Source organism: Petromyzon marinus, unplaced genomic scaffold, assembly GCF_048934315.1.
Source record: "Petromyzon marinus isolate PM22_M1 ecotype Great Lakes invasive population unplaced genomic scaffold, UKy_Petmar_22M1.pri1.0 PM_Scaffold_25, whole genome shotgun sequence".
Lineage (NCBI taxonomy): Eukaryota > Metazoa > Chordata > Hyperoartia > Petromyzontiformes > Petromyzontidae > Petromyzon > Petromyzon marinus.
Window position 1 is genome coordinate 1,334,139 of NW_027423224.1, and position 13,222 is coordinate 1,347,360.

The 13,222-nt window shown below is 48.9% G+C and overlaps 1 long non-coding RNA gene across 1 annotated transcript; it reads right to left on the reverse strand.

Annotated features, from left to right (window-relative positions):
* Positions 1-7,020: 7,020 nt before the first annotated feature.
* LOC142923032 (uncharacterized) lies at positions 7,021-8,860 on the reverse strand. Its single transcript, XR_012940481.1, has 2 exons — positions 8,727-8,860; positions 7,021-7,851 (listed from the first exon to the last, which is right to left on the reverse strand). It is a non-coding gene; the product is annotated as an uncharacterized LOC142923032 (long non-coding RNA).
* Between the last annotated feature and the right edge of the window lie 4,362 nt (positions 8,861-13,222).

Sequence of the window (13,222 nt, forward strand, 5' to 3'; positions counted from 1 at the left end):
GTGGATGTTCCTTTAAAAGGGATCCAAATTTCTCAAATGTAGAGAAGGGAGGGAATATCTGGCTGAGAAGACCCAGAGCTTTACATGGAGCGACAGGCAATGCAGCATTCACAGTGTGTTACGCAGCTGAGATAATTATGTTCAACCGATTCGGAGCATGACCTCTGCTGCCAAACTGGAGCTAGTCACATGCACCCTTTCCAGGTATGGAAAATTGTTCTGCTCTGTCAAAAACTGCCCCACTGGTCATGGGGAGTGGAGGGATGGGAGAATACGATGACACAGAATACCCAGGCAGGTGCTTTGTTTTATGTGGGGATGAACGTAAACCCCATTTCTTAGTAGTACTCTCGAAGTTCAACAAAAGCTTCTCCAGCTCATACTGGATATAATTCTTATGGTGGGGATGGTTGTAATGTGGAGGTGGGCAGTGGTAATGCACACTCCTGTCTAATGAGGAACCAACAGTTTGGGACAATTTCAAGATTATGTAAACAACGCCGCCAAGACCTGCCCAACAACCTGTTGCAATATTGGAAATGAATGGATTAGTGATTAAACGTGGTGTTTAATTGAAAAAAGAACGTAAAAACTGCTACAAGGGCCTAAGAAGGCAATGCAAAACTCAGATCTGGCATGAACAGAGGGGGCCTGATGGAAAAGCTGCAGCAGTTGAATAATAACTCTCAGTCAAATAAAGGATGACTTTGCAAACTTCAGTCAGCTCAGGGGAGCCTACTTCAATATTTCCTGCGCAATTACAAATGCCAGTGGCAAGCTCCTCAGCAGTTGAAGGCAGAAACTAGCATGCTAGAAGTAATTATGCTCCCAAATGCAGAATCGCTCTTCGTCATATCCCTTTGAAGAGCTCATGCAAGCCACAGCAACCAAAGACCCTACACCTTCTGCATTGAGCCATTTGAGTATAAAGTGAGAGGTACCCTAAGAAAAATGAAAGAAATCACTAGTATCCAACACTTGCAATATCAGAGCAGAAATGCTGACACCCAGAGGCTCAACTATCATCACATGGGTGAGTAAGATCTTTTAACACACGTGGAGGGCAGGCTTGAAACCAGCTTTCAATGATGCAGCCTTTTTGGTTGGACTGCAGGCAGTCTTACTCGTGCCGTGTCAGTCATAGAGGTTGTTGGACCATGCTTATATTTGCCTCAAGCAAGTCTTGACGAACAAAGTGGGGCATAATATGCTGAGTAGTGTAGTGGAGGCTGTGAAATGAGAAATAATCAATTAGAGTGCCTTTAAAAAGAGCCTCTGTCAAGGTGATGTGCACATCAGTGAGATACAATCATCATTGGGAACAAGGTGGTGTACATTCAGCCTACATTTCTAAAGAGAGAACATACAGTGATGATCACAGGAGAAATCTGTGGATGGTAAGTGACAGGCCCAAATAATTGCATCAAAAGAAAAGGGAATGAGTGACCTCCGAATGAGTAAAGGTTGATTAGAAGTTCCAACTGGAAGCCTTGGTTGCTGGGCGGAGAATGAGTGAAGGGGAGTAAAGCGAGATGGTAGGGACGATATAGGAGAACATTGGGAGGGGAATGAGATGATGGGAGAGGCAAACAGGAGCGTGTCCATGGTGGAACTTGAAGACAGCAAAGGGGATATTGTGCTTGATGCAGAAATTAATCGGATACCAGTGGAGGGATCAAACACGATCACAGCTTTACCAATTAAAAACCAGGCAACAGAAACAAACATGAGTACAGTATTCCCAAAGACAAGACTGTCACACTATATAAAGTCCCACTCATTTCATGGATCGTTATTAAACAAAGGTGTCGCTTTAATCGACATTGTGAACTCGGGATGTTACGGGACAATGAGTCCCATAGGCAACGCCACGGGCTGAAGGGCACAGTGGGGGCTATCACTCCCTCGACTGACTGTGCGCGAGTAACAGACTTCAGCCTCTATTGACGATCTCTGTGAACAGGGAGGTGGAAGCCAATAGAGTTCATGTCAACAACAAAAACCGTGACCTTTAAAGAGACAATGCTCCTGTTAAAATACGATTGACAGTACATTACCATTTTTACATGCTTCAGAGTACTATACCGATTTTAGAAGCAGCGTTGCTTTGTAGATTGATTTTGTTACTGATGGAGATAGTAAAAAAAGCATGTGGCAAGATGAGACGTTCATTCGAATGTCCTAGCCCCTTGGCATAGCCCCTAGGCTCGAGCACAAGACACTGATACTATTTTACTCAACACCCACCTCTATAACCCCCATAATCGCTCCCCCTCAATCCCGCTATGTCCCCCTCCCCCCATAGCGATGTTATTTATCTTCCAAAAAAATTTCTTCGATAACACCGCTTTGAAATGAAATGTTTATAGTAAGAGACGATTCAGGCAATGGCCCTTTTGTCACAGCACTTCAGTCTCCTCGACTTGTGACATCGGCACCACCCATGAGGAGGCCGCATTTGTTGCACTCCAAGATGGCTTGGTGAACGCCCCTCCCTGCCACTACCCCGACTTTTCCTTGCCGTTTGTCCTTGATACAGATGCTAGTAACACTGGCATTGGAGCTGTTCTGTTTCAAGTTGTCAATGGCGTCGAGAGTGTTATCGCATAAGGAAGCAGAGTGCTGTCTCCGGCTGAACAGCGGTACTGTGTCACACGCTGATAACTGTTAGCTATCGTGTTTTTCTTGCAACAGTATCTTCCATATTTGTATGGGAGAGACTTTGAGATGCGCTCGGACCACGCGGCGCTGCAGTACGCGCTGCAGGTTGACCAGCCATCTGGCGAACTTTCACGCTGGTTGGAGGTCCTCCAGGACTACTCTTTTCAGGTTACCTATCGCAAAGGCTCCCATCACACGAACGCGGACGCCCTGTCGCGATTACCCACGAACGAGAGTTGCGCAAGTTTTTCGGGCTCCGGTCGCTGTAAGCCGCGCAACGAAAACTCGCCCCCTACCCTTACGGCATCGGCCGAGGTTGTAACATCTGAGGGGGCTGGGGATCCAGTGGCGCGTGATGCTGTCATTGGATTGGACCACGACGAATGGGGGCGCCTCCAGGTTGAGGACGCTTCCCTGCTTAAATTGCGATGCCGTGTCAAAGAGACTGATGGGGGCGAGGATCGATGGGGTGTCGCCTCTTTCATTCTCAGAGGCGGATTGCTCATGCATTGGGGCGGAGAGATGCGATGTTCCAACATTGTTGTGCCCACCGCCCTGCGGAGTAAGGTCATTTGGGTGGTGCACGAGCGTCTGTTGCACTTGGGTGTGCATAAACTAGCATTGGCCACACGTAAGTCGGATTTCTTCTGGCCTGGCATGGCTGAGGATGCTGCCAATTTGTTGAAGGGGTGTGTGCAGTGCACGCGGTAGAAGCCGCTTGTGGGACTAAATATTTTCTGGTGGGAGTCGAGTATTTCTCATGATGGCCTGTGGCCTGGCCGCTTCCCAAACAGTTGGCGGCAAAGATCACTGAGGCATTCCTCAATGGCTACGTAATTGTAGTGGCATGGTTGAACATGATCGCCACTAATCATAGCCGTCAGTACTAGCTTGTGTCAGTAGGGAGCAGAGGGGAGGCTGAACCTGCTGGATTAATGATGACGGGCCGTTGGCCAAGGCAATCCCTGGGGGAGCATCGTGGCCAACGGTCGGGACCCCAGATCCCGGGAAGGGGGCTGGGGAGATGATGTCATTCTCCAGACCCTCGGAGACGGTCCTAGAAGGAAGGCGTGGCCAGGGGCGGAGTGAGCCAGGAGCCTATATATAAGTCAGGTCCCTGAGCGGTCCCAGCAGTTGTTGTCCGGCCGAAGACTGAAGAGCATCCTGGAGCCCTGAAGAGAAGAGCCCAATGGGCAGAGCAGAACCCCTGGCTAGGGTCGGCTCGAGCTTGTACCAGTGAAAGCTCCAGCTGATAACCCGTGAAGACTCAAGGGAAGACTCAAGCCCCAGCAGTATAGATGCCGTGATAGCCAGTGAGAGGCAAGCTAGTCTGGAGGGACTACCTCCATAGAGTATCGGGTGAAAGGGGCCATTACCCCATTGTGTAATAACCTGTTAATGTTATAATAAATGTGTTGCCTCAGAGTAAGCTTCCTCCAGTTTATTACCCACTACATTATGGACAAGAGTGCTCCCGAACGTCTTCTGAACAATCAGGGCAAAACATTTTCTTCAAAATTATTGCAAGAGGTGTGCCTTAGTTGTGAACCAAGAAAGTACGCATGTCACCGCACAATCCGCAGATGGATGGTATGGTTGAGGTGGCTGCACAGGACTCTGACCTCCATGTTGAGTCATCAGGTCAGCGAGAACACGACCCCCTGATTCATGTTCAGTTACAAGCCGCACCCAACAAGGCAAAATCTTAAATCTCTGACTCCGTGTGCTGCGAAGTGCGGGAGACTTCCAGGGTAAATTCTGATTTGTGCCGATTGGCCAATGAATGGCTGAGGGGCTTCCGTACTTCAGTGCAACCAAGCTCTGGGGACAGAGCTTAGTTGCACTGTCCACAGGTACCGTTGGGTACATCGCCCAATTTGCTCAAACCCTGGAGAGGGCTGGTTGATGTGATTCGGGTCATTCGACTGCAGTGTGTCCAGATCCGCTTGGGGCGGCGGAGTTAGTTTGTACACTCCTCTTGCCCTAAGCCCTTTATTGCTCCCTGTGAGTTTGTTCCATCTCCACACTGTGGGCGCCGAGGGACAGATGTGTCCGGCGAGCTGGCATGTGTGCCCGTTGAGGTTGATCCTCAGCGGAGTCGTGTGCTTCCTCCCTCAGGTGCCGCGCGCCTGATTTCCCCCGAGCCGCCGCCTGCGCTGTCTTCACTTGATTCGGGAGAGGAGAACCCGTCGACCCGGCCTACTGCTCTTCGACTGGACAGTTGCATATTCCCCCTGGGACCTCCAGAGAGAGTGAGCCCACCTCCACTGGAGACCCAGCCACGAGGACTCGCTCAAAAACTCTTCGGATTTTGTGACACCCATGCACACACACTCCCACACCATCAGTTGCTTGTCACACTCAGTAGGCCATATCGGTTATTGGCTGAACCTAGCCTTTGTTGTGCTTATGGGTATTGTTACACAGTGAGGATGGGAGTTGTTGGTGATGGAGGGGATTCCGTGCATTCGCGTTTTATACTTTCTCGTGTTGTTCTGTACATTTGTAGCTAGTGTATATATTGTATAGGTGGGCTTGGGTATTTATATGCTATTTGTTATTGTTAATTATTGAGGCACACATAGCGTTTAGTCACTTTTACTCGCTTTTTATCACCTTATTCACTTAAGCAACCATTGGAAAGATGTTCTAAATCATACCAAACATTAAACTAATTTTCAATGGTATTTATCCAAATAGTGATATACCAAACTTTCATAGAAGCTTATTTCACTTCACACCTACATTTGTAAACTCCCGCCCCGTGCCGGTCCTCTACGTTCCACTTAACACCCCCTCCCCCCCCGTGCCGGTCCTCTTGTGCGTTACGGTCATTTTATGCTAATTCCTTTGTCAAAGTATTTTGTTTCCTCCCACACAGCTTAAAAGGACGCGACCTGGGCTGGACTGTCTTCACTCCAACGCTGTCCTCATGACAGTACGGTCCCCTTCACCTGATGAAGGCCACTTGTGTTGTGGCCGAAACGTCATGAATTTTGTTGTTTTATTTTTTACCTACGTGACTTTACCGAATAGAACCAAAGAGTATGGATCCTTGCAGTCACGAAAGCTTCAAATCTAGAACTTATTCACTTGGTTAGTTTTAAGGGGGAGTTGACAGCCAGGACGGCTGAATGCTACGAATGGGGGGGGGAGGGGGGTAATGTAGTGACATCGGGAATGCCACTGTGTAGTGCCGGCCTGAGAGGCACGGCGTGCGATGTAATTACATCACCGACACCCCATATATGTGGGTGTAGTACCAGCCTTAGTGGGGCTTGGTGAGCGCTGAGTCATGGCGCTGAGTGGCACCACGTGTGGCGTGCAGTGCTGTTCTCTATAGGAGGGGTGTGAAAGTGTCAGCCATGAATGAGGTTAATGTGGGCCATTGCACTTTGTTTGACCCTGGAAGGTACATGACGGGTAAATTCTACACAGGGGCCACAAGTTGGGGTTAGTGGGTAGTCACGTGTCAGGGCGAGATCTTGCAATAGGAATCGAGAAGGTAGTTGTGGCCAAGGGCGGAGCCGGCCACGACTGGTAAGCATATAAACCGGGTCCCCAGAGGGACCGGGGTTCAGCTTTGCTGTTGTCTTCTGAAAGATCTACATTCAACGTCCGTGAAGAGTCACCAACACATGGGCAGGACTCAAGCTGGAGTCCTGCTCGTTGTAGCTATCCCAGAGTGTTAGCGCAGATAGCCTGGTGGTCCACCACCATAGGTTGTTATCTGGTAAAAGGGAAGTTACCCCTTCGTGTTGGTATAAATACATTTGTTGCCTCCAAAGAGTATGTCTGCGACTCAATTGAACCGACTACACAATGGTGCAAAGGTCAGTAAAGTGACCGAGGCCACCAGGTGCTGTACCAGTATACCACATCAGATTAACAAGGGGCTCAGTGGTGGCAACAAGTTATCCCCTTCACCTGGAATGCAGGAGGTCGTGGGTTCGATTCCAACCCCAACGCCTGGATATTTGGAGTTTGCATATTCTCCCCGTGGTGGCGTGGGTTTTTCTCTGGATCCTCGAGTTTTTTTCCCTCCACATTTAGAAATATGCGTTTACAGTATTTGGCTGCTACAAATTTCCACGTGATAAGCCACTTCGTTGAGCTATGATTTGTGGCCAGGTTGCTTTTGAAAAATAGCTATATAGCTCAGTGGTCCTTACTTGGTACAATAAAATAAAAATCTGCCGATTCCTGGAGTTATACTATAGGAAGGCCTGGGTACCCAAGGGACCAGGTTACACCATTTGTCAGTTCAATGAAAAATCGACAAACAATAAATCCAACAAACACACCCAGTGCTGAAATGCACTGAAAAACAGTAAATGTACCAGAATGAAGCAGTAGACATCTTGTCAAGTTGTATTTATACAACAAAGATAACTAAAGAAAAATAACCAAATCCACAATTAGATGTGGATGTGATAATAAAGTAAAGCCCTTCTGGATAATGGACACCCTATGCCCTGTCGGTCGTGTTGATTTTTTACCATATTTCACCACGCCGACTAGTGCGGGTTGGTGAAGCGAGGGGGGCAGAACTGATTCATTTGTCACTCGCCTCTGGATTTAGTCCATGGGTGTGTAGTGATGTGCGCTAAACACTGTGCAATTGGACGACCCCACATGCCCTGGGCACCCTTTCGCATGAGATATTCAAACTCAATCTATTTTGCAGGTGAAATATTTCTGAAATAAAAATGCAATGAAGGAAAACAGAGAAACTGCCATGACACGGTGCACAGGTGTGAATTAATATATTATAATAATCAGTCACACGACTGACCATACAAGGCAAGCACACCATGGTGGTGCTCGCTTCATCCACCCAGCAACACACTTCAGCGCAATTGTTTCCCAGCGCCTATCTCGTGACTCGGTATGGGAATCGCTGCGGCGGTGTCCGCTCGTGCAGCTCCATGCGACCCACAGCAGACGAGCGCTCCCTATAGAGGATCCACGGTCGCGCGTCGTCTATGCCTACAGCACGAGCTCCGACACAAACATCCCCCATGGAGCTCCACAGACTGGTGGGGCAAGTGCTGTTATTGAGCTCCTATGAATGAAGCAGTACACATCTATGAAGGCCGCTGTTAAGTGTCGAGTCGCCCCGCGTCTCTCGCCCCTGACGCGGCCCAGTTCCCCGTGTAGACTCCTCTGCTGTGCTCTCAGCCTCTGGCCCTTACGCAGCAGAAAGGAGAGGGGTGGAGGGGTGACGGGAGGAGTGAAAGGAGCGTTGAGGGGAGGGTTGGGGGGAGGATCGGTGGGAGGGGTGGGAGGGGTGGGGTGGGTGGTGTGGGGTGGGTGGGGTGGGGTGGGTGGGTGGGGTGGATGGGGTGGGGTGGGTGGGGTGGGGTGCCCATTGCTTTCTTCGGCCCCTCCCCCCACCTCTGCTACTTATTTTAAGCCTCTGTCTGTTCATCCATCCGGCTCCTTTTTTCTTGCTTCTCTGTCCGTCTTTCCTCTTCTTACCTCTTGTGTCCCTGTATATGTATTTCTGCTATCTTATACCTCGTATTTGTTCACTCTGTCTATGCTGGTATGTTCAACCCAGAGGATGAACACGAAATTTAGCACTCTTCTGAAATTCGTGGTCTGCCAGGCAAGTGTCTAACTGTGTCGTTGGCCGACTGGTATTGCATCACGTAAAATTTTCTTAGGTTTTTTGAAATCTCGTCTCTCATCTTCTTGTTGTATTTACCTCCGTGCAGTTTAACACTCTCTATGTGTTGCGTTGATGTCACCTTATGTGCTATTTGTTTTTACACCTGATGAAGATCGCTTGTGTTGCGGTCGAAACGTCGTGCTTGATTTATTTTAATATAATTTTATGGTATTTCTACATATGTGACTTTACCGAAAAAAACAATGAGTTAATCAATGGTTCTCTGTGTGAGTGAGTCTATGTGTCTCCATGTGAGTGAGCCTATGGCTCTGTGTCAGTGAGACTTTGGCTCTCTGTGTGAGTGCACTCTGTGAGTGAGTCTATGGCTCTCTGTGGGAGTAAGTGGGTCTCTAAGGCCACCACCATCTTGCTTCCTGCCCAGTGCGTCCACCTGGTTGAGCTGCAGAAGTCTATTGTCCACCACTCCAGACTGCACAGATATCCGACGTCCACCTCCAGCACAGACACCAGCAGATTCTTAAACCTGGTGGTGGAAGGACACGAGAGGGGTAATAGTCAACCACCATTACCACCATCAATACCACCATTACAACCACCAAAATCACCGCTATCGTTAACACCACCATCAATATCACCACCTCCACCACAACAATCACAATCAAAATTACAATCACAATACTCTTTGGTTCTTTCGGTAAAGTCACGTAGGTAGAAAAAATAATAGATCACGACGTTTCGATCGCAACACAAGCAACCATCATCAGGTAAAAAAATATAGCGAGAAAGCTGCTGAAACACGAAGTTATATTGGCTTGAGATAAGCTCAGCCCAAGAGTAAGTGGGCGGGGCTAGAGGTAGAATTTGCATGTAAATACAACACCACATCGTGGAAAAGGAAAGAGAGACACAGACACCGAGAGACATCCACACACAGAGAGAGGCATACACAAAGAGACACACGAAAGACGCATACAAAGAAAAACACACCGGCAGAGAGAGACACCCACACAGACAGATGCAGAGAGAGATAGACAGAGCGAATTACATAATTGCCCATGAATTACTATGGTGTGACAATGCCTATTACCAATGTCAAAGGGAACATCAATGAATGGTAAATGTGGGGTAATATCCCCAGAAGAGCATGTAGACTACATTAAAAAATAAAATAATCAATCAATATAATATCACATATGGGTTCAGTTTAAAGTTTACTTATGAAAAATAATACTGAAATAATTGTGCTCCATAGGTTATCTTAATGGTAAAGTTACATAAACATCACGGAATCACTTAAGCTGACCATTTAAAAAGACATTAATTGCAAGATGTTGAGCAAAGGAAATTATTTGGAAGTTCATCTCACACCAAGTACATGTTACTATAAATCTAAATCTGCATAGTTCTCGATCAGCAAAGTCGCAAACATGTTTTACCACAAGCAAGGAGTTCGGTGTAAAGCTGTTAAGCAAATTAACCACTGCACACGGTTGTAAAGCTCTCTGCCTCAAAGACAGCACTCTACCAAGTGTCACGACGCAGCTGCACACGCCGCATGACAATAGGCGGAGTGAGTGAATCTAAGTAGACACTGACCCTGTCAAAGGGGATCCATGTCTAGAGTATTTGTGGCTGGTGCTACACATTTCTAACGTGATTAGCCATTTAGCTGATCTATCATTTGTGGACAGGTCGCTTCTGGAAAACAGCCACATAGCTCAGTGGGTCTCACCTGGTAAAATAAAAATAGTTTATAGAGTTCGTTCTGCCTCAACGCGTGTTTTCATAACGCCAATTGGATATAGCACGATGAATGTATTAGGGAACACGTTTTATGACACGGATGCTAAGTGGATATAACGCGATTGAGTCAACAGAACCACGTCGCGCGAGTAGGAATGTGCGGTTGTACGGCAGCCTGGGCACAGCGTCACACAAGGCATTGGGATGCTGCTGGATGCTTCCTGATGCTCCCCACGCGCCTCAGTCTTTGTTCAGCCGACACACGCATCTCACGCTGTTATCACGGACTGTGCTTTACCCTGTATTAGTCATTGTAACGAGGGAGTTTACACAACGCAACTACCGCGTTATAGAACACTGCAGTAAATATTGTCGCGGTGTGGAAGGAGCAATGAACGTCATCTTGTGGCATGGAAAGGCATCGCAGCCCTAGCGAGCAGCCAGAGACAAAGCCTGCACGCACGGCAAAGTTGTGATTGACCCGGGGACTATTAGCAAGTGACACGTATGGACTAATGGTTACTCTAAATGACGATGTTGACGTTGGTTATAACGTGCTACAAATATGCTGAAGGCACATCGCATTAGCTCTGACAAATAGCGGACTTTTTAAAGTTATCGTTTACAATGGTTAATTTGTATATCATGCCAAGTGAGTAATTTACGTGTGGACCCTGACAGCGGCACTCAATGTCCAACTCTTGCGAATGCTCTCAGGGGATCTTTACCGTGCGCTGCGTTCACTCACTCAGCCCCAATCTCCCTGTCGTGAACTCACCACTCACCCACTCACTCACCTCACCCTTCAACTCACTCACCCTCCTCACCTATTAATTCTCCTCATTAACTCACTCACCCTGCAATCCACTCCCCCCCCCCCTCCTCCATCACCCGGCACTCACCGCCTGTCCGTGACCACCTCTCCCGTGCCTACAACCACAACCACCACCACCACCTCTCCCGTGCCTACAACCACAAACACCACCACCACCTCTCCCGTGCCTACAACCACAAACACCACCACCACCTCTCCCGTGCCTACAACCACAAACACCACCACCACCTCTCCCGTGCCTACAACCACAAACACCACCACCACCTCTCCCGTGCCTACAACCACAAACACCACCACCACCTCTCCCGTGCCTACAACCACAAACACCACCACCACCTCTCCCGTACCTACAACCACAAACACCACCACCACCTCTCCCGTGCCTACAACCACAAACACCACCACCACCTCTCCCGTGCCTACAACCACAAACACCACCACCACCTCTCCCGTGCCTACAACCACAAACACCACCACCACCACCTCCTGCTGCTGCTGCTGTCGCGGTCTCCGCGTGGCGCCGCGGGCCCAGGGGGAGGCCTCGCGGCCCAAGAGCGGCGCCACGGCTCCCCCCCTCCCGCTCCTGGCCCCTCCCCCTCGTCCCTCCTGGCCCCTCGTCCCTCCTGGCCCCTCCCCCTCGTCCCTCCTGGCCCCTCCCCCTCGTTCCAACTGGCCCCTCCCCCTCGTCCCTGCTGGCCCCTCCCCCTAGTCCCTCCTCCTCCCGCTCGCGACGTGGAGTGATCTCGCCCCCACACCGCCCATCGCGCCGCCTCTCGCGTGATTGGCTCGCTTCGCGTCACGTGGGGAAGGCGGAAGAGGAGTATGGGGGAGGAGCTGCGCTGTTAGGGGCGGGGCCGTGGAATCACGTGGTTGGCAATGATTGACAATAAGTGGGCAGGGATGGCTGGTACGTCATAGCGTACGTCACATCCGGTAAAGAAGTTATATAAATAACGCCCCTTCGTGACGTGCCTCACACTTGCTTCTGTCCCGCGTGCCGTCGACACGAGCTGAGCATGGCGCTGCTGATCGTTGGCGTTCTGCTCTTGGCCCTGCTTGGGATGGAGATCTTCATTTATCTTCGTTGTACGCTTTCCATCTCAGACTTTCACCGCGAGACCACGACGCTGCAAACGGAGAGGATGGGCCAGCAGAATGTGGAGCTCTGTCAGGGGAACAAGACGCCCCATCTGAAGCTACAGTATCAGCAGGAGGAGTTGATGGATAACCGAGAGACTCTCCAGAGAGAGAACAGGGGCCTGGTTCAACAGCTTAAAGAGCGCCAGTTAGAGCTGGAGTCCACGAGAGTGCCTGGCTGCGAGCGTGCGTCTCTCCGTGCGGATTTTCTCCGAGACTGCAATGCAGCACAGCGGCAAATGTCGCTGCGCTGTAAAAAGGAAGGTCTCCGTAGGTCGCTGCGCATCCACCTGAGGGAGTTGAACTTCCTGAATCCACAGAGAGGGCAGGAGCAGTTTAGGCTGCGCGGGAAGCTGGCGCGTCACGAGGAAAAGTGGCACGGCGAAGTGCAGATGCGCAAAGAGTGCCGGCATCTCAATAGACAGCTGAAAGAGCTGAAATGCGCCATTTCTCAAATTTACAAAGATGCCACCACCACCAACGCCACTGCCACCGCCACTGCCACAGCTGCCACCACCGCCACCAAGCCCCAGAAATGAAGAGATGTATTAATTGGGTCCGAAAATGGCTGAAACGCAAGTCGACCATTTTAAAACATTGGGGCAATTTAGAAAATGACACCGCCCCAATTAAAACATTATTCACAAAGACAAACGTTCCCCGTATAGATTCAAGAGACTATTGGGGCAAGTGCTATTAGCAAGGAGCAGCACCTAAGAAGACCTCCACAATACAATCACAAGCACAAACACAAAGGTCCCCCATGTAGCCTCAACACTGTTGGGGAAAGTGTTGTACAATATATATTTATCTATGTTTAACTTATTTTGCATCACATGTAGTCAACCATACCAATGGGAGATGTTGTTAATGAATAGTACAACTTTTGGATTCCATTACAGAGAATCGTTAGTGAGTCGAACAGTTCATAAGTCTGAATAAAATAGTGTACTGTATTTAAATTCACATACTGGAAGTGTTGTAAAATGTATTACGGTTTAACAAAAATTTTGAAGCATTGTTAAAGTCATAACACGGAATATTATACATTTGCAAATAATACTGTAATAAATACTGTATGGTAAACAAAAAATAAAGTTACGTAAATAGGACAAGAAATATGTTTTTAATGTCACTTACCTTGAGTCTGGATGTGGGACCTTTTGTCGGGAGGGGGCATAATGAGTCCCCATAACTGCACACGGGAGGGT